General features: G+C 53.6%; 1 pseudogene; it reads left to right on the top strand.

Moving 5' to 3' along the window:
* The window catches only part of LOC118144489 (uncharacterized), a 39,920-nt pseudogene that overhangs the window by 12,763 nt on the left and 3,878 nt on the right, over positions 1-23,279 (top strand).

Below are 23,279 nucleotides of genomic sequence, written 5' to 3' on the forward strand. Positions count from 1 at the left end.
AGCGGGGGAGGGGGTGAGTAAGCCACTTGTTGAAGAGGTTAAACTAGTGGTTCTCACTTAGAGGCGACTCCCCTCCCCACACACCCCCAGGGACCTTTGGCAGTGTCTGGGGAGTTTCTGGTTGCTACACTGGGGAGGAGGATGCTATGAGGGTCAGTGTACAGAGGCCACAGATGCTGCTACGCATCTTATGGTGCACAGGACACACCCACGACCATGAGTCCATGAGCCAAGACATCAGCTGTGCCAAGGCTGAGGCCCTGGGGCGGAGAGGAACCCGACAGGAGGGTGCAGCGCCCTGGGGTTACACAGGCCTGGCACAGTGGCTCACACCTGTAACCCCAGTGCTTTGGAAGGTTGAGGTGGGAGGATTGCTTAAGTCCAGGAGCTCCAGCAACATAGGGAGACCAGCGTGGGCAACATAGTGAGACCCCCCCCATCTCTACAAAAAGTCTTAAAAAGTAACCAGGTGTGGGGATGATGTTGTAGTCCCAGCCGCTCTGGAGGCTGAGATGGGAGGATCACTTGAACCTGGGAGGTGGAGGCTGCAGTGAGCAGAGATCATACCACTGAACTCCAGCCTAGGTGACAGAGAAAGACCCTGTCTCTCTAGGAAAAAGAAAAAGAAAAGGAAACATGGAGACAATTCCCACCCTGGCCTGAAGGAGTGAGAGGAGGGGAGCTACGTGAGGAGGAGCCCTGGGAGGTGGCCGGGGGTCACAATCCTGCTGTCCAGACCCTGCTGGGGCTCCGATGGAATCAACTCAAGAAAGTTTGTTGATGGGCTCATGGCTGACTTGCAGGCCAGAGCCATGCTTAATACCCCCTTGATACCAATGGGGAAACTGAGGCTCAGAGAGGGGCAACCGAGAAGCTCGCCCATGGTGCCAGAGCTAGGCAGAGGCCAAGCTGGGATTCAAACCCAGGTCACCTGGCTCCAGAGTCCAGCCCTAACCAAGACATCTATGGCCCTTGGGCCTCAGGGTGTGTGAATAGCCCTGCACTGGGCCATTGATGTGATCCTGGCTCTCGGACCCTCCCTTGGGGAAGTTGACTTGGTCCCAACCTGGCCCTGGGGGCACTGGACAAGGCAGCATCTTGCCAGCTTCAAGCTCTCTCTTTCCTTCCTTCTAGCAAAGAGCTGCTGCTGTCAGGCCGGCATCGCCTCCCCTTCCTCCTGGGCTGCTGCCCCAGCTCTGCCTCAGTCTCAGCTAAGGTAACTGTGCCCCAGCTGCCTGGCTCCTAACTGGTTTCAGATGCTCAGCCCAAGGCAGGAGGGGGCCGGGCCCCTCTGGGGCATGTTAACGCATGCACATCTGTCCGCCAGCCTGCAGTAGGCCCATGTGGGCCACCCTCGGAAACTCCTGGCTCCAGCTTTCCCAAACATACCCAGGTTTACATTCCTTGCCGGCCCCCAGCCAGGCCCACAAGCCCTTCAGGAGACAGGGGAGGCCTCCTCACCCAGTGCCTGGTGCCTGGCGTTGCCTCACCCAGACTGGTGCACTCGTAGAGGCTGGAGCTGATGACACAGTCCTTTGAGCTGAGCCAGCGTCACCTCTGTCTCTGCTCTGCACACAGGACTGGGGGGTCCTGGGAGTGGACAGGAGGCCCGTTAGACTTAGGCCAGGTTCCTCTGTCCTTCTGAGCTGTTGTTGTCCATGTCCAAATCCAGTGCTCCTGGAGGGCATGCCTAGTGCCTGGCACGGGGCCTAGCACATAGTAGGTGCTCAGTAAAAAACGGCATGAACGGGTGAGTGCATGCAAGAATGATCACATCTGCCAACTGGTCCCTTCATTTTCCAGCCAGCCACCGTGTTTTGCTAGGCACCCTCCTAGCCCTGGCCCAGGCCGACTTCCTTTACAGAGCACATTCTATGTGCTGGGGTCCTCTGCCGCATTTACACATGATTTTGGAGTTCCCCAGACTTCACTACAACTGCACAATTGTTCAGGGAACTTCTTTATTTATGATTTATTTATTTGGGTTTTGAGACAGAGTCAGTCTCGCTTTGTCGCCCAGGCTGGAGTGCAGTGGCATGATCTCGGCTCACTGCAACCTCCACCTCCCAAATTCAGATGATTCTCCTGCCCCAGTCTCCTGAGTAGCTGGGATTACAGGCGTGCACCACCACACCTGGCTGATTTTTCTTTTTTTTTCATAAAGACAGGTTTCACCATCCTATCCAGCTGGTTGTGAACTCCTGACCTCAAATGATCCACCCACCTCGGCCTCCCAAAGTGTTGGGATTATAGGCGTGAGCCACCATGCCCATGCCCAACCTTAGTTTTTATTATTTTATTTATTTATTATTATTTTTTTTTTTTGAGATGGAGTTTTGCTCTTGTTACCCAGGCTGGAGTGCAATGGCGCGATCTCGGCTCACCGCAACCTCCGCCTCCTAGGTTCAGGCAATTCTCCTGCCTCAGCCTCCTGAGTAGCTGGGATTACAGGCACGCGCCACCATGCCCAGCTAATTTTTTGTATTTTTAGTAGAGACGGGGTTTCACTATGTTGACCAGGATGGTCTCGATCTTTTGACCTCGTGATCCACCGGCCTCGGCCTCCCAAAGTGCTGGGATTACAGGTGTGAGCCACCCCGCCCGGCCCAAGTTTTTATTTTTAAAATTTCTTTTTGGGACAGGGTCTTGCTCTGTCACCCAGGCTGGAGTGTAGTGATGTGATCATAGCCCACTGCAGCCTCAAGCTCCTGGGTGCAAGTGTTCCTCCTGCCTCAGCCTCCAGAATAGCTGGGACTACAGGTGGTACAACCACACCTGGCTCCATTCAGGGAGCTTCTTAGTTTTTTCCCCAAGTTTTATTTTGAGTCATTTGAACCTATATAAAAGTGACTGTGGGACAGTGAAAACTGATGAATTGTTAATGTCTTTCCATATTTCTTATCTATGTTACATAAATTTGTATCACCATACACACATTTTTTCTGTTATTAAGAATTAAGATATAGAGATGTTTCTGAAGATGTCATCTTTTTACCCTGAAATACTTCAACTCTTTTCTGTAACAAGATTATTTTCTGATTTAACAATAATTATAACATTCAGGAAACTGAACATTGAAGTATACCTTCATTTAATGTACAGCCCAGCTTTCCCAATAACGTTCTTTCAAAAAACTGTTTTGTTTTAAATCCGGGATGCAGGCCAAGATCACACAGCGTGCATAGTTGCCAGAACAGAGGTCTACAGACTTTAACTGTAAAGTAAAATGTGGGGGTTGCAGGCCGTATGATCACTGTTACAGCCACTCAGAATTGTCATTGTAACACAAAAGCAGCTATAGACCATATGTAAGTGAATAGGCATGGCTGCGTTACAATAAAACTTTATTTACAAAATCAGGTTGTGGGCCATATTTGACCCAAAAGCCAATTCTTGATCTAGAACATTCTCCTTCCTTTACCTTTCCTTACACAATGTTTTGTTTTGTTTTTTACTTTTCTTGAGACAGAGTTTCTCTCTGTCACCCAGGTTGGAGTGCAGTGATGCAATCTCGGCTCACTGTGACCTCTGTCCCCTGGGTTCAAGCAATTCTCCTTTCTCAGCCTCCTGAGTGCCGGGATTCCAGGCATGCACTACCACGCCTGGCTAATTTTTGCATTTTTAGTAGAGAAGGGGTTTCACCATGTTGGCCAGGCTTGGTCTCAAACTCCTGACCTTAAGTGATCCGCCCACCTTGGCTTCCCACAGTGCTGGGATTACAGGCATGAGCCACTGCACCCAGCCCCCTCCCCCAGATTTTATTATACAATTTTTTGAGACACTAAAAAATGGAAGTAATTTTACAGTGAACACCCACATGCCTAGATTTTCCTGGTCACATTTTATTTCACGTAATCACATAGCTCTCCATCCATCTTATTTTTGGATACATTTCAAAATAAGTTGTAGATATCAATATAATTTCCCCTAAACATTTTATTATCATTAACGACCTTAAAAAAAATCCCAACCAGACACAGTGGCTCACATTTGTAATCCTAACATTTTGGGAGGCCAAGAATTGTTTGACTTCAGGAGTTCAAGACCAGCCTGGGCAACCTAGGGAAACCCCATCTCTACAAAAAATTAAAAAATTAGCCAGGCATGGTGGTGTGTACCTATAGTCTCAGCTACCCAGGAGGCTGAGGTATGAGAGAATTGCTTGAGCCCAGGAGGTTGAGGCGGCAGTGAGCTGTGTTCACACCACTATACACTTCAGCCTGGATGACAGAGCAGACCCTGTCCCTGTCTCAAAAAAGGAAAAGAAAAAAATCCTGCATTGACAATTTTGAAGTGTCCAGGAAGTTATTTTGCAAAACATTCTCCTAATATGGATTTGTCAGATTGTTTGCTGAAGATAAGATTCAGGTTGAACATTTTGAGAGGTGTATCTATCGCTAACATAATGACGCATCTCTGGTGAGCTCATTAAAAGTACCAACTCTTAGCCAGGTGTGGTGGCTCAAGCCCGCAATCCCAGCACTTTGGGAGGCTGAGGTGGGTGGAGCACCTGAGGTCAGGAGTTCAAGACCAGCCTGGCCAACATGGTGAAACCCTGTCTCTATACGAATAGAAATATTAGCTGGGCATGGTGGCACATCTGTAATCTTAGCTACTTGGGAGGCTGAGGTAGGAGGATCACTTGAACCCGGGAGGCAGTGGTTGCATTGAGCTGAGATCGTGCCACTGCACTCCAGCCTGGGCAACAGAGCGAGACTCTATCTCAAAAAAGAAAACAAAAAAGTACCAGCTCTTGAACCTCTTCTCAGAGACTCCATTTTTGTAGGTTTTAAGTGGGAGCCCAGAATCTATATTTTTAGTAAGTTTCCCCCAGCGATTCTGTTCAGCCAGCCTGGAAGTTGGCACATTATTTCATACAATTTTCACAGCAACCTGTAATAAAATAGGTGTTCTTATCTCTGTGTTTTGGATTAAAAGCCTGAGGCTCGGGTGGTTAAGGAACTAGCTGGAGATCACTCACCTCTCCATGGTGGATCCACATTTGGAGTTCTGTGTGTTTGATGTGTACACAAGCCCAAGCATTGTCCTCTCTGCTAGACTGCCCCCTGTGGTCTGCAACAGTACTGCAACTAGAATTCTTGCCTGCTGGTGCCAGGCTGGTAGATATTTTCAAGTCAGTGTTATAGCAGGGAGGGCCTGAGAAGATAGTTGCCCTGGTCACATTTGATGGCATAAACTGAGGCTCCCAACCCTTGCTTCATCAAAGTTCCTCCAGCCCAGGAAGCTGTGGGTCTTGGGCCTGGGGCTTTGGGAGGCAGAGCTCATGGTTTAGAGCCAGCATCTGCTTAAATGTTCCATCAGATCCCTGATGAGGAGATCTATTGTGGTTTTTTTTTTTTTTTCCCCTGACCCAGATACACTACTCCCAAGGGTGAGGTTCAGAGCATGTTTGCCTTGGGCGTGGAAGAGCGTCACTTTCACATCAGCACCCAGCTGGTAGCTGCTAAGGCCAGTCTTACCAACTTCATGAAGCTGGAACAGCTGTATGAAGGACAGCTGTATGGAGGACAGCCCAGGCCCAGGGCATGCAGGGTGGGAGTGGGGTGGCGCTCCTGGGACAGATCTTTGAAAGAAGATAAATTGTCCTAATGTTCTGGTTCCTTGGAGGGAAGGCCAGGCAAGGCTGTGAAATGGACAAAAATTGCTGGAGTAGATTATCAGCTGGTGTCTGTATCCATCCCTTCTTCCTTTTGCATTATTTATTGAGCATCTACCAGGTGCCAGGCACTATTTTAGAAGCTGGGGTGTGACCTAAAATGGAACTGATCGATCCTTCCTTTCAATAAATGTGCACTCTAGTGAAGGAGATTATTCAAAATCACACAGATATGCCAGATAGTAGTATGATATGGAGAAGACACACTGAAGGAACTGAGAGTGAAGAGGGAGCTTATTTAGATTAGGTGGCCAGGAAAGGCTTACTGAGGAGGTGGCTCTTGAGCTAGCCATGGATGATAAGTGCCAGTCATTTAAAAATGTAAGGGAAGGCCAGGCATGGTGGCTCACGCCTATAATCCCAGCATTTTGAGAGGCCAAGGTAGGCAGATCACAAGATCAGGAGATCAAGACCAGCCGGGCCAACATAGTGAAAACCCATCTCTACTAAAATACAAAAAGTTAGCCAGGCATGGTGGTTCATGGTGGCACATGCCTATAGTGCCAGCTACTCAGTAGGCTGAGGGAGGAGAATCGCTTGAGCCTGGGAGGTGGAAGTCACAATGAGCAGAAATCGCACCACTGAGCTCCAGCCTGGATAACACAGCAAGACTCCAACTCAAAAAAAAAAAAAAAGGAAACTTCCAACCCCACCCCATCAGTCCTCCTGCAGTGCCCTCAAGTGACCCTCGGACTATGATACCTACCAGCAAGGACAGCAACCCACTCTGAGCCTTTGCACAGGCTGTTCCATCTGCCTGGAATGCTCTTCCCTGCTTCCTACATTCCTTCAAGCTTGCTTCTCTGCATTCCTTTCTCCCTTGAATGCCTCTGTGACCATCCTTATCCCATCATTTTCTGTCCTGTGACTATGTTCCTGTCAGCCTGGAAGCCCCATAAGGGTCTTGGCTATCTTTGTACTCAGGCCCTCAGCACTGGCTTCGGAGCATAATACATGCTCAGTACATGATTGAGAAATCTCAATACCAATTGCATGGCTCCTACAAGCTCCTCTCCATGATCTAGCCCTGGGCTGAGTGCACCATTCATATTATCTTGCAGAGGTTGACACTTTCTTGCCTCCATTGTCTAGGAAAGTGAGGCTCAGAGAGGTTGGAAACTTACCCAGAGCCACACAGCTTGGCCACGGAGTTGAGAAGTGCCTGTTCCGCGCTGTCTCCAGTTGGCCACAGTCCCTTGACCCACTCCTCTCCTTTATGTTATCAGCTCATCCTTAGGAAGCATTGGCTTTTTGATTCCCTGACATAGGTTGCCATGCAGGAAACTAGAAATCATCCACAAATACTCCCTTTTTCCTCCTCTGCAAACTTCTCTCCTTTTCCATCCCAGGCAGAAGTGTGTGTCAGGTTCCCCTGTGACACCATCATTCTCTTCCAGCTCAGCACGCTTCCCGGGGAGCTGGTCCTGCAGACCACATAGAAGCGAGCTCATGGGACCTGTGTCCTGCACCAGGAGGTGCTGTGGAATGGCCAGGTGTTGGCCATCACTGGGAGCCTCTCTGGGCCTCTCCCCATGCCCTTCAGGAACCTCAGCCTACAGGGTGAGTGTGTGAGGCGATGCGGGCAGCAGTGACCCAGTCACTCAAGAAATCATCCCTGGCTGGGCACAGTGGCTCACGCCTATAGTCCTAGCACTTTGGGAGGCCAAGGTGGGTAGATCATCTGAGGTTAGGAGTTCGAGACCAGCCTGACCAACATGGTAAAATCCCATCTCTACTAAAAATACAAAAATTAGCCAAGTGTGGTGGTGGGCACCTGTAATCCTAGCTACTTGGGAGGCTGAGGCAGGAGGATCACTTGAACCCGGGAGGCAGAGGCTGCAGTGAGCCAAGAACATGACACTGCACTCCAGGTTGGGCAACAGAGTGAGACTTGGTCTCAAAAAAAAAAAAAGCCATCACTGAGGACCTGCTAATCCCAGGTGTGATTCTAGGCACGAGGGACCCATCGGGAAGCAAGATGGCCCAGGTGTCCCCCCTCAGGGAGACAGTCATAAGCAAATGGGACACACATAAGCAAAATAACATTCAACATGACCATTTCCCCACATGGGAAAGACTGTGAGAGCAATCAGGGTCTGTGTGGGGTGTGGGGCTCCTTTAGGTAATGAGGTCTGGGAAGGCCTCTTAGAGGAGGTGACTTCCAAGCTGAGATCTGAGGGATAAGAAGGAGCTGGCTGAGGTGCTGAGGCTGAGCAGAGGCACTTCAGGTGGAAGGCCCTGGGTGGAAGTGAGATTTGCGTGTGGAGCAGCATCAGGGAGGCCAGTGTGGCCGGAGTGGGGAGAAGGGAGGAGGTGAGGCAGGAGGCTTGGGGGACCCGGGTCACGCAGGAGCTGGGATTTATCCTGAGTGCAACCGGGCAGGGAGAACGGGCCAAGGCATGGGAGGGGTGGCATCCCTGGGCAATTCTGGTGCCAGGAGAGGTGAGTGCCAATGCAGCCCTGATGGCAGCTGTGAGCCCCGGGGTCCTCCAAGAACAGGCATCCCTGGAAGGGGTTGTCATTCATAGCCTGTGCAGCCACGTAGACTGTCAGTTTCTGTGTGAGAAACCCGCTGGGCACAGAGAAGAGCCCGACCCCCGACCTGCCAGGTGCGGAGACAGAATGCAGACCCCAGTCCGGGGCACGGCTTGCCAGGTGGCCTGATGGAATACTCCAAGTGTCATGTTTGCCACGTGTGCCCTGGAAGGCAGAGGAAATGAGCAGGTCCTCAACAAGCCAATGCAGTGTGCATGTATGTCTGCATGTGTTTGTATGCATGTGTGTGTATGCACGTGTGTATGCTGTGTGTGCATGTATGTGTGCATGTGTGTATGCCGGTGTGCATGTGTTGGCATGACTGTATTTGAGCATGTGCATGTGTGTGCGTATGTGTGCATGCCTGCATCTGTGCATGCATGTGTGTGTGCTTGTATTTGAGCATGTGCTTGTATTTGAGCATGTGCCTGTGCATGTATGTGTATGCACATGTGTATGCTTTGTATGTGTGCATGTATGTGCACATGCGTGCATGTGTGTGTGCATGTGTGTATGCCGGTGTGCATGTGTTGGCATGACTGTATTTGAGCATGTGCGTGTGCATGCATGTGTGTGCATGGGTGTGCCTTTGAGCATGACTGTATTTGAGCTTGTGTGTGTGCATGTGTGTGAGTGTGTGTGTGTGTATTTGTGCCACCCTTGGTGAGCCTCACAGCCTGCATCCCCACACTGTGGTCACAGCGTTGCAGGTCGTGGGTCAGTGGGTGGCAGGGAAAAGGCTTCCAGCCCTGCATGTGGTCAGCTTCCCCAGAACCAATGACTGGGTGATGCCCTGAGAACCAGCCAGTGCCAGTGTCTCTGGGTACGGCTCCCTGCAGCCCATCTGAACAGGGTGCCCTTTGTACAGAGCTCAGAGCTCACCACAGTGAAAAGGGCCTCCGGGCAGCCTTCTGTTGTAGGAGTCTGGGAAAGCAGGACTGTGCAGGGGCCTCAGGAGGTGGGGTCAAGTGAGGCAGGAGGTCAGGGCAGCTTGACTCACCTGGGGGACAAAGGAAGAAGACCCAGGATGTGGAGACTGTTGTGAGGACTCAGCTATGGGGTGCACCTGTCATACCCCAAGATGGAAGGAGGCATAGGACTGGGAGGCATGGGGGTGTGGGGGTTCTGAGGGGGCGCAGGTCACCCATGCATGTGAGGCCCCAAGAGTGATGCAGGTTGCTGGGGGTTGGGGCCGCACCCATAGCTCCTGATTCAAGATGGTAACAAACTGCTCCGAAACTCAGCGGCATAAAGCAAGCGCTGCTCTTTGCTCTCGAGGCTGTGGGTTACCTGGGCAGCTTTTCTGGTCTTCTGCATGTTCAAGGTCAGCTGCAGGGTGAGCAGGCGGCTCTGCTGGCATTGGCTAGGCTCTCTGACCTGCTCGGGGGCTGGCTGTCAGCTGTGCTTCGACATCCTGAGCTGAAACCAGGCTCCCTCCAACCCCAGGTGGCACCAGCCCACAAGCGAGCAGGTTTGTTCTCCTGTGGCTGGGCAGGGCTTCGAGGGAGGAAGCAGGGCAAGGTGTCTTAAGGGCTGGGCTTAGAACTGGCACTCAGTCAACTTCACTAAATTCCATTAGCACATCACGAGGCCAGCCCAGGTCCAAGGGCTGGGGAGGAGTCATGAAGTCTCATTGTAACGGGGGCTCCCACAGGGACAGTGCAGGGTATCAAGTAGTAATGGTGACAAAGTGAACGCGTAGCTTCCAAATTTTGTGAAAATTATCTGGGTGTGTGACCCCCAAGTGGCCACCTGCCTGAGCTGGCAGCGGTATCCACTGAGGGTCCCCTGAACACCCCCTGGGCCTGGAGCTGCTGACCTCAGCTCACATGGCCTACGCTTTGTATGTGTACTCACCTGCCCAGTGGAGTTCACCCACCTGCTGCCCCTCCCCCTGCCATGACACTGCAGCCTCCACCTGTCCTCAGAGAATTCGGGAGGCAGCCACTGGGATGGCCTGGTTGTCGGCTGGGATGGCAGGGACCAGGTAGGTGTCAGGGCCAGATGACCCTGGGGCAGAGCTGAACTCCACCCTGCAGGCTGAGCGGGGTCCTTGGGGCCCTCCCCTGCCCAAGGAGTCTTACCTGGGGCTGACAAGGCTGTATCATGTTCCACAGTCTTTCTGGAAGGGCAGCAGAGACGTGGGTCCCCACAACACCTTGACAGTCACGGCAGTGGCAGGGCTGACAGGCCGTGAATGCTTATCCCGTGGTAGGTGCTGTGTAAACCCACACCTCAGCCTCCCATCTGCTCGGTGCTATTAATAGCCCGGTGTTCAGATGACGAAATTGAAGGACTTAGAGGCGTCATGACTGGCCCAGAGCCAGAGAGCTATGGGAAGACAGTGGAAGAGGAGGGTGACCTCCAGTTTCATCTCTGTCATGTGTTTGCTCCATCTGCCCCTCTCCAAGCCTCAATGTCCTCCTCTGAGAAATGGGCTGAGCTCTCCCAGGGTCTTGCACAGGGCTGGGTTTGTGCTCAAAGCCACCTGCCCTTGCAGCCTTGACCTTGATGGAGAAGGTGGTCTGGGCGGGTGGGAAAGAGGTGCAGCCTGTCTGGGGAATGCCCCTGGCTGAGTCTGTCCCCCTCCCCAGGTGCTGGCCTCCTCCTCCCTATGGTTGGGGAAGAGTGAGCTGGCTGCCCGCCTGGCCCTGGCTCACCCATTCAATGTCTCCTGGCAGCAAGCCGAGGCCAGCGGCCTTGCTGAGAGCAGGAGTGGCAGGCAGAGCCAGCAGGTGAGCGAGGATGTCCCGGGCACCCTGGCAGGGGCAGGAGTTAGGACATGGCTGAACCTGGGGGGCTGGGCACCTCAGGTAGGAGAAGGAGACTGTGTTCATCAGTGACAAGGACTTCTCCAGAATCATAGCTCCCTGAAGCCTGGGATCTCCAGGGTCCTTCATTCAGTTGTTCTTTTATCAATACCTCATTAAACACCTACTGTATACCAGGCAGTGTTTGAAGACAGCTCACATTTTAACGTGGGAAACAGGTCCAGGCATCTCCAATTCATCCCTTAGAGTTGTTTGTTTAGCAGTAGCTTTGGGGACTGAGTGAGGCAGCTGGGTGCCCCGTCTGGCTGGGTGGCTTCTGGCATCTCCCATCACCTCCCTGAGCCTTAGGTTTTTCCATCTGTGAAAGGGAGGACAATAGGCCAGCTGTGTGCAGGGAAAAGACGCTCTCCAGAATTCAAGCCAAGGAGTGAATTTAAAAATCAGAAGGTGCCGTAAGCAACATGAAGCATTAAAGAGGGGCCAGGCACCGTGGCTCACGCCTGTAATCCCAGCACTCTGGAAGGTCAAGGCAGGCAGATCACTTGAGGTCTGGAGTTTGAGACCAGCCTAGCCAACGTGGCAAAACCTGTCTCTACTAAAAATACAAAAAATTAGCCAGGCATAGTGGTACACACCTGCAATCTCAGCTACTTGGGAGGCTGAGGCAGGAGAATTGCTTGAGCCTGAGAGGCAGAGGTTGCAGTGAGCCAAAATCATGCCATTGCACTCCAGCCTGGGTGACTGGAAAAAAAGTAAAGAGGATATGAGACTCCCTCTCAGAAAAAAACAGAGAGGAAATGAGATTGAGAGTGACTGGGCAGATGGGTCGGGGAGCTAGTGGCGGGAAGGAGCCTGGTGCTTTGGGGAGGGCTGGAGGGGGAATAAGACAGGGGTAGAGTGATTGGCAGGGGTGGGTGACAGGGAGATGCAGTCAGATGGGCACGGACAGATCCTGCTGGCCCTGGAGGCTGCAGTGAGGTGCAGGATTGCTTTCTGTTTTTGGAAATGCTGAGTCTGGGTGTTTGGGATGAGGCGGGTTTTTTATCCAGATGCTTCTGATGAGGGCTCTGACGGTGGGTTCCTGGCACGTGCTCTTGCTACGTGAGGGTCTCCACCTGCAGCTGGCCATGGGCATTCTCTTATGTGATGACCCCCTGACACTTGGGCCCTCTCATTCCAGAGGCATCAGCCATCTCAGCCAGACAAGATCATCGTGGAGGCCACGCTGGAGCACATCCTCGGGGCCTCTTGTACCCCGCAGAGCTTCCGGGGAGAAGTACAGACTGACTACGCACACTGGCTGCAGCACTCCCTCCACCTGGGGCTCTGACCTGCCCAGGGTGAGTCTGCCCTGGGGAAAGGGGAAGCTGGAAGACCAGGGACCCATGGTGAGGGGGCAGGAGGGAGGGTGGTGCCCACAGAATGGAGGGGTGTGAGCCAGACGCCAGCATGGTGGCTCTGCCATTTGCCTGCTGGGTGACTGGGCAGTGCGCATCTCCTCTCTGAGCCTCCAGTGTTTCATCTGAGGAATGAAAGCAGCAGCAGGTTCCAGGATGTAGGTGATGGTGAGAGTTAAGAGAGATGTGATGCAGGAATGCTGAGCCTTGGTGCCTGGCACAGAAAGAGTTGCTGTTGTCATGCTTGCCTCAGAAGAGAGGTATTGGGACCCCTTTTCCTCAACCCCTTTCCCCTCCTGGGGTTGGTAGCTGGTTGATTGGTTCTTCTATCCACCCACCCACCCATCTACCCATTCATTCACCCATCCTTCCATTCTCCTTCCCATCTTCCATCCATCCCCCTATTTCTGCCCTCCCACCCTCACCCCCTTGCATCCCTGCATCCCTCTACCATCCATCCATCCATCCATCCACCATCCATCCATCCATCCATCCATCCATCCATCCATCCATCCATCCCAGGGACCCATACTCTTCTGAAAAGGAACAGATAGTAAATATTTTAGGCTTTATGAATGATCCAGTCTCTGCTGCAGCTACCAACTCTACCACTGTCTTGGGAAAAGAGCTATAGATGATACGTAAGTGAATGCATATGGCTGTATGCCAGTATTTACAAGAGTGGGCAGTGAGCCAGATTTGGCCCTGAACCATAGTTTCCCACACCTTATCTATTCTGTTCATTCAGAAAACATGTGTGTGTTTCACCTATGCCAGGCTGTGCTCTAGATGCAGGGGCTGGGTAGTGAAAGAGACAGCCCCAGTGCCGGCCTCCTGGGTGGTGCATTCCAGCAGGGCCAGGAAGATACAGCAAATGAGAGCTGCATGGTCTGTGGTCAGGGCGTGGTAAATGCTGTGCAAGAAGGAAGCAGGGAAGAGGGAGCAGGGTGTTGGAAAACGGACCTCACTGGTGAGGGTAAGCCCTGCAGAGGGAAGGGGCCTGAGGCAGGACTTTGCCCTGAGGAACGTGTGGCAGCCCTTATGGAGGGAGCAAGGGAGGTGAGGTTGGGAAGATGAAGTAGGCCACAGGCCGTGCCAGAGGCCGGCTTCTCTTCTAAGTGCAGGGGACAACATCTGTTTGTTTTTTTTCCCCTGAGACAAAGAGTCTCACTCTGTTGCCCAGACTGGAGAGCAGTGGTGCCATCTCAGCTCACTGCAACCTCCACCTTCTGGGTTCAAGTGATTCTCCTGCCTCAGCCTCCTGAGTAGTTGGGATTATAGGTGAGTACCACCATGCCCAGCTAAGTTTTGTATTTTTAGTAGAGATCAGGGTTTTGAATCAGGGTTTCACCATGTTGGTCAGGCTGGTCTTGAACTCCTGACCTTGTGATCCACCTGCTTCAGCCTCCCAAAGTGCTGAGATTACAGGTGTGAGCCACCACACCCGGCCCTGATTTGTGTTTCTTAGAGGGCAGCTGGGGCAGGAGCAGATGTGGAGGCTGAGAGGTGACAGCTGCTGCTGCACCCCTGGCGCAGGGGATGGTGAAGAGAGGAAGCTGCCACCTCCTGTACCTGCCTGACACCCAGATTCTCTCGTCCCAGGCCCTCTTGGTCTCCAGGGAGCACATCCTGGGCTGGGGTGGGCTCCTGCTGCATTCCCACTGCCAGCTGGGCCTTGCCCCAGCCCCAGACCATGGCCTGCACCTCAGCCTGACCCTCCGAAACCACAGCAGGCCTCATTCGCCTGACTTCTCTGGGGAGCTGGAGGTGGGTGGCCAGGAAGGGGCTGACAGTCCCCGGGGAAGATGCCCCGACTTCCCTGGCCAGCAGGTCCTCACTGCCTGGGCGGTCCCGCCATCTAGTGGCCATCTGAGGAACTGCAGACCAGCACCCTGGATAGGGCCAGAGTCACTCTGGGTGGGGGAACACCTGCTGAACCCCAGGTCTGGCCCTGGCTCTGAGACAAAGCAGCTCCTCCATCACCCCAACATCCAGCCCTTCCTACAACAAAGAGGCAGCATCCCACCCCAGCTGCCTCCTGGTACCTGAGTTTCCTCCCCTTTAAAATGGGTATAATAATTGCACTGGCCCTATCTCCCTGGGATTAATATAGCAAAGATTAAATATGTTCATAGGCATAAATTGCTTAGATCAGTGCTTGATAGAAAACAGCCACTATGTGAGTATTTGCTGTTATTAGCCATTATTGGCCCCATCTCTTCCCCCTCCTGCCTCCCAGCAGCCCTGGGAAGTTGGAAGGAGCAGAGTTGGCCTCCAGTGCCTACTCTGCCCTGACCTGGCCAGGTGATCCCAGTGAGGAAACTCTCTGAACATGTTTCCCCTTTTTGGATCAGGTATTTCACAGGGTGGTTTTTGGGGGTCTGGATACGAGTTCCCACTGCCTGCGTAGCCAAGGCATGTGACACAGCAGGTGCTCTCTTGGTGTTTCCATCCACTTCCTCTATCTCCCTGGCCAGGTGAACTTGACCTTGTGACTTCCTTTGCTGAACCTCAGTCTTCCCCTCTGTCAAATGGGAACATCTACCATCTCCCTTGCAGAAGCATTAGGAGGAAAACAGACATTTGTACAACATCTGCACATAACAGGTGCTTGTGAGAAGGGAATTCCCTCCCTTCCCGGCATCTGGAGCTGGATGAGGATGAGGATGGCATTTGTGGGCTGAGAATTCAGCAGCTGTCACCATTTCAAAGGAGCTTCTCCTTCCAATGTTCTTGTTCTCTGGGACTGACGGTCACTTCCCCATTTCCCAGCCAGGCTCCTGGCTGCTCCTGGATCTGTAAGCCCCATGCCCGATGGAACTAGATGCCTGGAATTGAGCCTGTGGTGGACACTTAGCAAGTGGCTGGTCCTCTTGCTTTTCTGTCCCTGATTTATTTGGGACAGCTGTTCTGGCTCCTTCTCACTCACTCCATTCTGAGGTCTGTGGAGTGGCCAGAGGCTTTCCCAGCCTTGTTTCTTCCTCCCCACAACCCAGTGGCCCGAGGACAGATTCAGGGAGGTCAGGCACTCGCCCAGGCTGCACAGAGGCAGGTGGGGCCCTCGCTCTTGAGGGGCTGAGCTCATACGCGGGGAGCCATCCAGGGCCCACTCCATGTGGTCTGCACACCGTCCCCTGCCCCCACCTGTCTGGGAGGATCTCACTGTGCTCTGTGAAATTCCACAGGAGTCTGGGGCTGTACCCTCCTCCCAACGTGGATCTCCTCAGAGACTGACATGCTTCTGCATGTGTAGTAAGCACCCTGCATTCAATTCCTAGGGCTACTGTATTAAATTGCCACCAACTGGAAGGCTTAATGCAACAGACATGTCTGGTTTCACAGTTCTAGAGGCCAGAAGTCCAAAATCAAGTTGTGAGCAGGACCACGCTCCCTCTGAAAGCCCTAGGGAAGATCCTCCGTACCACCTCTAGCTTCTGGTGGCTGCCAGCAACCCCTGGCTGTGGGGGCATCATGCCAGTCTCTGCCTCTGTCCCACATGGTGGCCTTCTCCTAGGTACGGCATTCATTGAGTGTGTGGCCTGCCTTCATCCACTGTGGCCTCATCTTAACTTGATTACATTTGCAAAAAACTTATTTCCAAATAACACCGTGATGTTCACGGGTATCTGGGTTAGGACTTCAACATATCAGAGGAACAAAAGCAACCCATAACAGACACACATGCATGCACACACTTAAGTCCTGCTAAGTTTTGTGAACCATTGTTCTGTATCATTTTACAGACCTTGGAGCTGAGGCCCAGAGAGGGTGCCGCCTTACTGAAGAGTGCACAGCTTCTTAGCTGCAGTGTCTGGAGCTAATAAGACAGAATACAGAGTAGAATACAGGGGAGCTGAGGTCCTTTCCCCGCAGAGCCTCCTCCAGGCTCGTGTTCTCTTGGGGCCTCTGAGCCTCTCCCCCACTCCATTCTAGACTCACCTGTCCTGGTCCCTGCCAGGCTCCCAAGGCTGGGCACCTGCAGGGATTGAGGTAAACTGCTCTGTACCTGGGCTGTTACGCCAGGTGTTACCCGCGTCTCCTTGAACTTGGTTAGACCTTTGCAGTGGTTCCCATGCAAACTTGGAAAGCCTGGGCTGTTGGCAAAACACCAGGGCACTGGGAATGTTAGAAATACAAGTGCCCGGGCCCCCCTCAAAGCAATTAAATCAGAGTGTCTGGGCAGGGCCTGGGAAGCAGTCATCTCTAAGTTACCCTGTGGCAGCTGCTGCTGGGTTGGTAGGCTCCTAGGTGGTTTTTTGTTTGTTTGTTTGTTTGTTTTGGGGACAGAGTCTCGCTGTTGCCTGGGCAGGAGTGCAGTGGCGCAATCTCTGTTGACTGCAAACTCCGCTTCCTGGGTTCAAGTGATTCTTCTGCCTCAGCCTCCCTAGTAGCTGGGACTACAGGTACATGCCACTACACCCGATTAATCTTTCATATTTTCAGTAGAGACAGGGTTTTACCGTGTTAGCCAGGATGGTCTTGATCTCCTGACCTTGTGATACACCCACCTCAGCCTCCCAGAGTGCTGGGATTACAGGTGTGAGCCATCGCGCCCAGCCTAGATGGGTAATTTGTTTTAATTTAAATCTATTTGTTATGAGACTGGTTCATTTTTGTATTTTTGGTAGTGACAGGGTTTTGCCATGTTGCGCAGGCTGGTCTCAAACTCCTGGGCTCAAGTGATCTGCTCACCTTGGCCTTCTAAAGTGCTGGGATTACAGGAGTGAGCCACTGCACCCAGCCCTGAGTATTTTCATAGGCGCTTTCTGTGATGGGGCACTGGGAGTCTTGGGGAGGGATATGGCGTGGGGAACCTGGTGCCCTGAAAATCGGGCATGGGTATTGTGCCTTCCCTTGGTTTCCTACAGGTCTGACCACAGCCTCCCCAGCTAACCTCTTTCCTGAGCCTGGGGCTGGCAGGGGACAGAGACCAGGGGCAGGGCCTGGGCCAGGCTTCACTCAGGCTTCTGCCCTCCCCCTCCCAGCTTCACAGCTCCAGGGCTCAGCAGGCTGTCCTACTGGGCCATGTCTCCACCTCAGCTTCTCAAAGCCTGGTCCAGTTGGAGGAAAATGTGAACAACAGGGAAGAGAAAATGAGACTGTCTGTGTCCCAGGCCCCAGGCTGTCTCCAGGCCTCTGTGGCCCATGAGGAGGGTGAGTGGCAGCTGGGTCCCAGCTCAGCTCGCTGGGCCATGGGCCCCGTTGGCTCAAGAAAGGAGAGGGGTCTGGGCATTAAGATCTCAGAAGTCAGGGCTGGGTGCAGCTCACACCTGTAATCCCAGCACTTTGGGAGGCCAAGACAGGAGGGTCACTTGAGCTCACGAGTTCAAGACCAGCCTGGACAACATAGTGAGACACCCCCATCTCCACTTAAAAAAAATCCTAGTGGGGTGGTGCACACCTGTGTCCCAGCTGCTGGGAGCAAGCTGTGACGGTGCCGCTGCACTCCTGCCTCAGTGACAGTGAGACCCTGCCTCAGCCTCAGGAAACCCTGTCAGGACTGCATGGGATCCCTCACTGATGGCCATGTCAGGTGAGGCTGCTGGGAAGGGTACAGAAGAGGGGGCTTCAGGTGGCTCAGCAGGTTGATTGAGGTGGTACAGCTCCAGGTTCTCAAGTCCTAGGGCTTTGAGGCTTGGCCTGTGGCAGTGGGGAGCTACGGAAAGTGGTGGAGGAGGAGTGGGCTGATAGAAACATCATGGGTATACCAGCAGGTGCCCTTCTGGCTCCAGGGGGACAGAGAAGAGAGTGTGCCGTGTGCCCACGGGCAGACAGCGGAGCCAGAGGTCCTGTTCTGGGATGGCAGGCAGCCTTTCCAGCCCCTGGGATGCCTGACCCTGCAGACTCTCAAACAGAGCCTCCTTCTGGCTGTGCACAGCTGCTATGGGTGCCTGCTGGGCCATGTGGAGGTGAGAGGGCCTGGGCTGGGATACAGGGAAGGGGTTACTGTTCTCTCCCTGGGCAGAGGCCACAGTGCCAGGAGCTCCAAGCCATTGGGGTCCATCTGTGCCCAGAAACCAGAGCAGATGGCCCCAGGGTGAGGCCCGCACCTGCCGCTGGCACCGAGACCTTTTGTCTATTTCATTCCTACACGGCCCCGAGGGAGTCCCAGCCTCTTCTCCATCCTCATAGTCCAGGATTGCAGAAGTTGGCTCCCAGGTGTAAGCCCGGCTGGAAGAGAAGGTTCCAGCACCTGGTGGGTAGCACAGGAGGAAAGGGTTGGCTGAAGAGCTCTCCCTCTGGCCTGGCTTGTAGCCCTTACTCACCAGGCATCCCGCCCTGGGCAGGAGGGTCTGGGGCTCTCTGCCTTGGACATCACCCCAATTCTGCCTTGGTTTCCCTGACCAGGTACAGCCAGCAGGCACGCTGGATGGTGTGGCAGGCCTCCTCCTACAGCTGTCCCAGGCAGAGCTGGAGGCCATGCAGGTGAGTGGTTGGGCCATAGCCACCTTGTGGGGCCAGAGCCAGGCCAGGCAGGAACTGAACCAGCACCTGCCTCTACCTGGACTGGCTGCAGGTGGGGCTGGAGCAGCTGCAGAATGAGCTGGAATGTGAGTGTGGGAGGAAGGGCTCAACCCTGCACCAAAATCCACGCCCAGCCCGGGGCCCTCAGCCCTCATGTTGGCCTATGGCCCTGTTTCAGTCAGAACAGTGGCTTTGCTTCCCGCAGGCCCGCACCCAGCTGAGACCCCCGCCTTACTTCTTACAGACCTACAGCCTTGGATTGTTTTTTTTTTTGTGATGGAGTCTCACTCTGTTGCCCAGGCTAGAGTGCTATGGCATGAATTTGGCTCACCACAGCCTCTGCCTCCCGGGTTCAAGCAATTCCCCTGTCTCAGCCTCCCAAGTAGCTGGGACTACAGGCACATGCCACCACGCCCAGCTAACGTTTCTATTTTAAGTAAAGATGGGGTTTCACCATGTTGGCCAGGATGGTCTCTATAGCTTGACCTTGAGATCCACCCGCCTTAGCCTCCCAAAGTGCTTGGATTTCAGGTGTGAGCCACCGCGCCTGGCCCAACCTTCGTTTTCTTCATGGTCTACTGTCTCATTCTTACAGAGTCTCCAAGCTAATATCTCTTATGTCTGCTGCCTAGGTTTCTTCAGTCTTCTGCCTGCTTTGAGTATACAGCCTTGTTTCTGTGAAGTTCACTGCCATAGGGTCTCTTTTTGGCTACACAGTGAGCTCTCTGTGGCCATGTGGTCGTTAAACGCTTACAGCTGCTGCCCCCACCGCCCTCCTGGCAGGACTAGGAAATTCTGGCCTCTCCATCATCTGGGGCTAATGCCTGGCCCAGCACAGAGCCCCCAAGACCCTGCCCAGTGCCAGTGTGGGCATCCCTCTGACTGGCTGTTGAATGTCACCTCCGCATTCTCTCTACTGTGCTAAGTCCCATGGCCACCCACAGGGCAGTGAATTTGAAAGAGTGCTCCAGGACTCGGCACACTGTGCTGTTCGCGGCTGTGATTGACTACAGTGAGAGAAGGCAGGAGTGTCGGCGCAGGGAAGGGGGCTGGGGTGGAGTCCAGGGGGAACCAGTCCCAGCACCTTCACATGGGATGCACTTGGCTGTCCCAGCACTATGTCACCCAGGGTGTTTAGTGGGGCCTGCCACATTGGCAGGTGCTGCTTGGCATGGACCACACTGTCAGACTCCTAGGAGGCAAGCAGTGGTCCAGCATAAACCACATTTGTGCAAACAGTTCAGGTGCAGAGAGCCTCGTATCACTTCGAGGAGTGGTGAGAACCCTCCCCCAATCCAAGTTCCCAGACAACCTATGAGCAGGCCTTGCAGAGGCGGCTCAGGCCTGCCGCGACAACTCACCCACAATCTCCAGTGCCTGCTGCTCTATTCCTTCCCACCATCTTAATCCCAGGAACAAGCCCTATCTCCTCAAGCCCTTGGCTGGGTCTCTGAGCTGCCCAGAGGCCTCGTGGTGGGTAGTGGCTGCCCATTGCAGGGCTCCTGACCACACTGAAGTACGCCTACCTGGAGGTGACGCTGCGGGCCCTGGAGGAGGTGTGGCGGGAGTGGGCAGATAAACCATGTGGTGGCTGCAGTCCTGGGTGCCCGGGATGCCAGGCAACGGGGGTCCCAGGCGCATCAGGGCAGCCATGGGGGCTGCGAAAGGTGCCCTGGAGCTGGTGAGTGAGAGCAAGCATGGAGCGTGGCTGGCAGTTGAGGATGACAGAGACAGCTCTCACTGTCCCCTTCCTCTCCAGGTGGCCCACCCGATGCTGTCCTGGGCTGAAGCCACATTCTCATGGGCACTGAAGAGGCTCTACAAACCCCTGCTGGACCTGCACAGTCTCGCAGCCAGGTAACGCTGGGTTGAGAGTGGCGTATCCAGCGTTCCTGCCACATATCAGGTGCAATGCAGAATGCTTCGGCACGCTCTGACTCATTGACTCCTCTGACCGCCCTGCACAGAGGCTTCTTCACTCTGCATTTCACAGATAAGGAAGCTGGGGTTTCTTCCTCACTCCACAGAGACCTCATGAGCATGCTCCCAGTGCAGGCAGGACTTTAGGAGCTGCAGAGGAGCGCAGTGGACGAGGCTGACCCCATGCCTTCAGGAAGCTCAGTTTTACTCAGAGACAGACGTGAAGCACAAGAAATCATCTACAGCCGGGTGCGCACAGCTCCCTGCAGAGAGCCTGAGTCACTTCTTAAGCAAGCCATTCTGCTCTGTCACATTTCCTTGCTTTTGTTTTATAATCTTTTTTTTTTTTTTCCTGAGATAGAGTCTCACTCTGTCACCCAAGCTGGAGTGCAGTGGCGTGGTCTCAGCACATTGCAACCTCCACCTCCTGAGTTCAAGCCATTCTCCTGCCTCAGTTTTCTGAGTAACTGGGACTACAGGCACACGCACTACCGCACCTGGCTAATTTTTTGCATTTTTAGTAGAGACAGAGTTTTGCCACTCCAGGCTGGTCTCAAACTCCTGACCTTAGGTGATGCACCCCCCTTGGCCTTCCAAAGTGTTGGGATTACAGGCATGAGCCACCACATCCGGCCTGTTTTGCAATCTTTTAAACCACAAACACCCTTCTTTCTTGCAGGCTGTGCAGAAGCCGGCCACGGGCTGGGTGTGGTCCTCTGCTCATCATTTACCACCACTGAGCCATACATTAGGTGGCAAATGCTAGAGATGGAACATTGGTGAGATGGTGGGCAGGGGGATCCTATGGTGTGGCCATGGCCGACTTTGAGGAGAAGGTACAGTTTGAGCAAGAGCCATGGGCCAGCATGGGAAGAGAGCTCCAGGTGGGGGCACTGCTGTACAGAGGCCTGGGAGAGGGAGGTGCCTGGCCAGTTTCTGAGATGGTGTCTCGTTTGTTCTGTCACCCAGGCTGGAGTGCTGTGGTGTGATCTCAGCTTACTGAAACCTCTGCCTCTCAAATTCAAGTGATTCTCCTGCCTCAGCCTCCCAAGTAGCTGGGATTACAGGCATGGGCCACCATAACCAGCTAATTTTTGTATTTTGAGTAGAGACGGGGTTTCAGCATATTAGCCAGGCTGGTCTCAGACTCCTGGGCTCCAGAGACTCAGCCTTCAAAAGTGATGGGATTACGGGCATGAGCCACTGTACCTGGCCTATTTGAATATCAAGCTGGTGGGACTGAAGGAGAATGTGAGCAACAGAGAGTGGATGCAACTGGGAGCGACTGGGAGGTCCTAAGGCTGGGGGGTGGGGGGAGGGCTCTGGTTTCTGCTGACCTAGGAAGGACGTGAGCACCCTTTCACTTCAAAAGGCCCCTTTGGCCCCTGTATTGAGAACACGGGGGTGGTGGATGGAAGTGGGGAACCCAGTCTAGAGCAGGGGCCTGGGGACCCTGTATCCTTTACCCTCACAGGCACAAGGCCCACCAGGAACCGAGCTCCAGGCAGGGAGGCAGCCCCCTTCTTCCATGCTGCTGGCCTCACAGAGCATCTGGACTCTGGCTCTGCCTCTAACTAGGATTTCTCTGCATCAGCTCTGTGTGCCTCAGTTTCCCCAGCCGTAGAATAGGGACTAAACCCGCATCATGGGGAAAAGGCTCCACGTAATACAAGTTCCTGCTCCTGCCTTCTTGCTGTCAGAATGTAGGCTGAGGAAGGGAAGAGCTCCCAGGGCGGGGCTTTGGCTTGGTTGAAGAATCACCTGCCAGGTTATTTGCCTACCTGGTGAGTGGGGTCTGGTGAGGGTGCCAAAAAATGGATTCAGCTGGCAGGGAGGGCGTTGAGGCGGCTTCCTGCCTTCAGCTGCAGGGCCTCTGGGCTCCCCAGAAGGTAAGCGAGGCCACCTGCCCCTGCACCTCCTCCACTGGCCATCAACAAGAGTGTGCAATGTTCCTTTTCCCACTACACCCCCATGTGGGCTGAGATCTCCCTGATCATTCAGATCTCACAGGCTTGACCCCTGTTCTACATATTGAGAAAGTTCCAGTCCTCCCCTCAGCTGTAGAAATTTCCTAGACCTGTTGGTCAGGCAAGTGTAATCCCAGCACTTTGGGAGGCCGAGGTGGGCAGATCACTTGAGGTCGGAGTTTGAGACCAGCCTGACCAACATGGTGAAACCCTGACTCTACTAAAAATACAAAACTTAGCCGGGCATGGCAGTGAGTGCCTGTAGTTCCAGCTACTCTGGAGGCTGAGACAGAAGAATCACTTCAACCCAGGAGGCAGAGGTCACAGTGAGTCAAGATTGTACCACTATACTCCAGCCTGGGCAACAGAATGAGATTGTCTGAAAAACAAACCAAAACAATTTCCTAGCCCTTCCAGCTCCTGTCCTCGGCATCCCCACACACAGGCCCCATGCTGCCCAAGACCCAGGGGGCAGAACAGGCATGACATCAGACATCTGTGTCCTCAAAATGGGGGAGCTTGTTTCTGTCCTGGCCTCGCCCCCCAC

The sequence above is a fragment of the Callithrix jacchus genome, chromosome 9 (genome assembly GCF_049354715.1).
Source record: "Callithrix jacchus isolate 240 chromosome 9, calJac240_pri, whole genome shotgun sequence".
Classification (NCBI taxonomy): domain Eukaryota; kingdom Metazoa; phylum Chordata; class Mammalia; order Primates; family Cebidae; genus Callithrix; species Callithrix jacchus.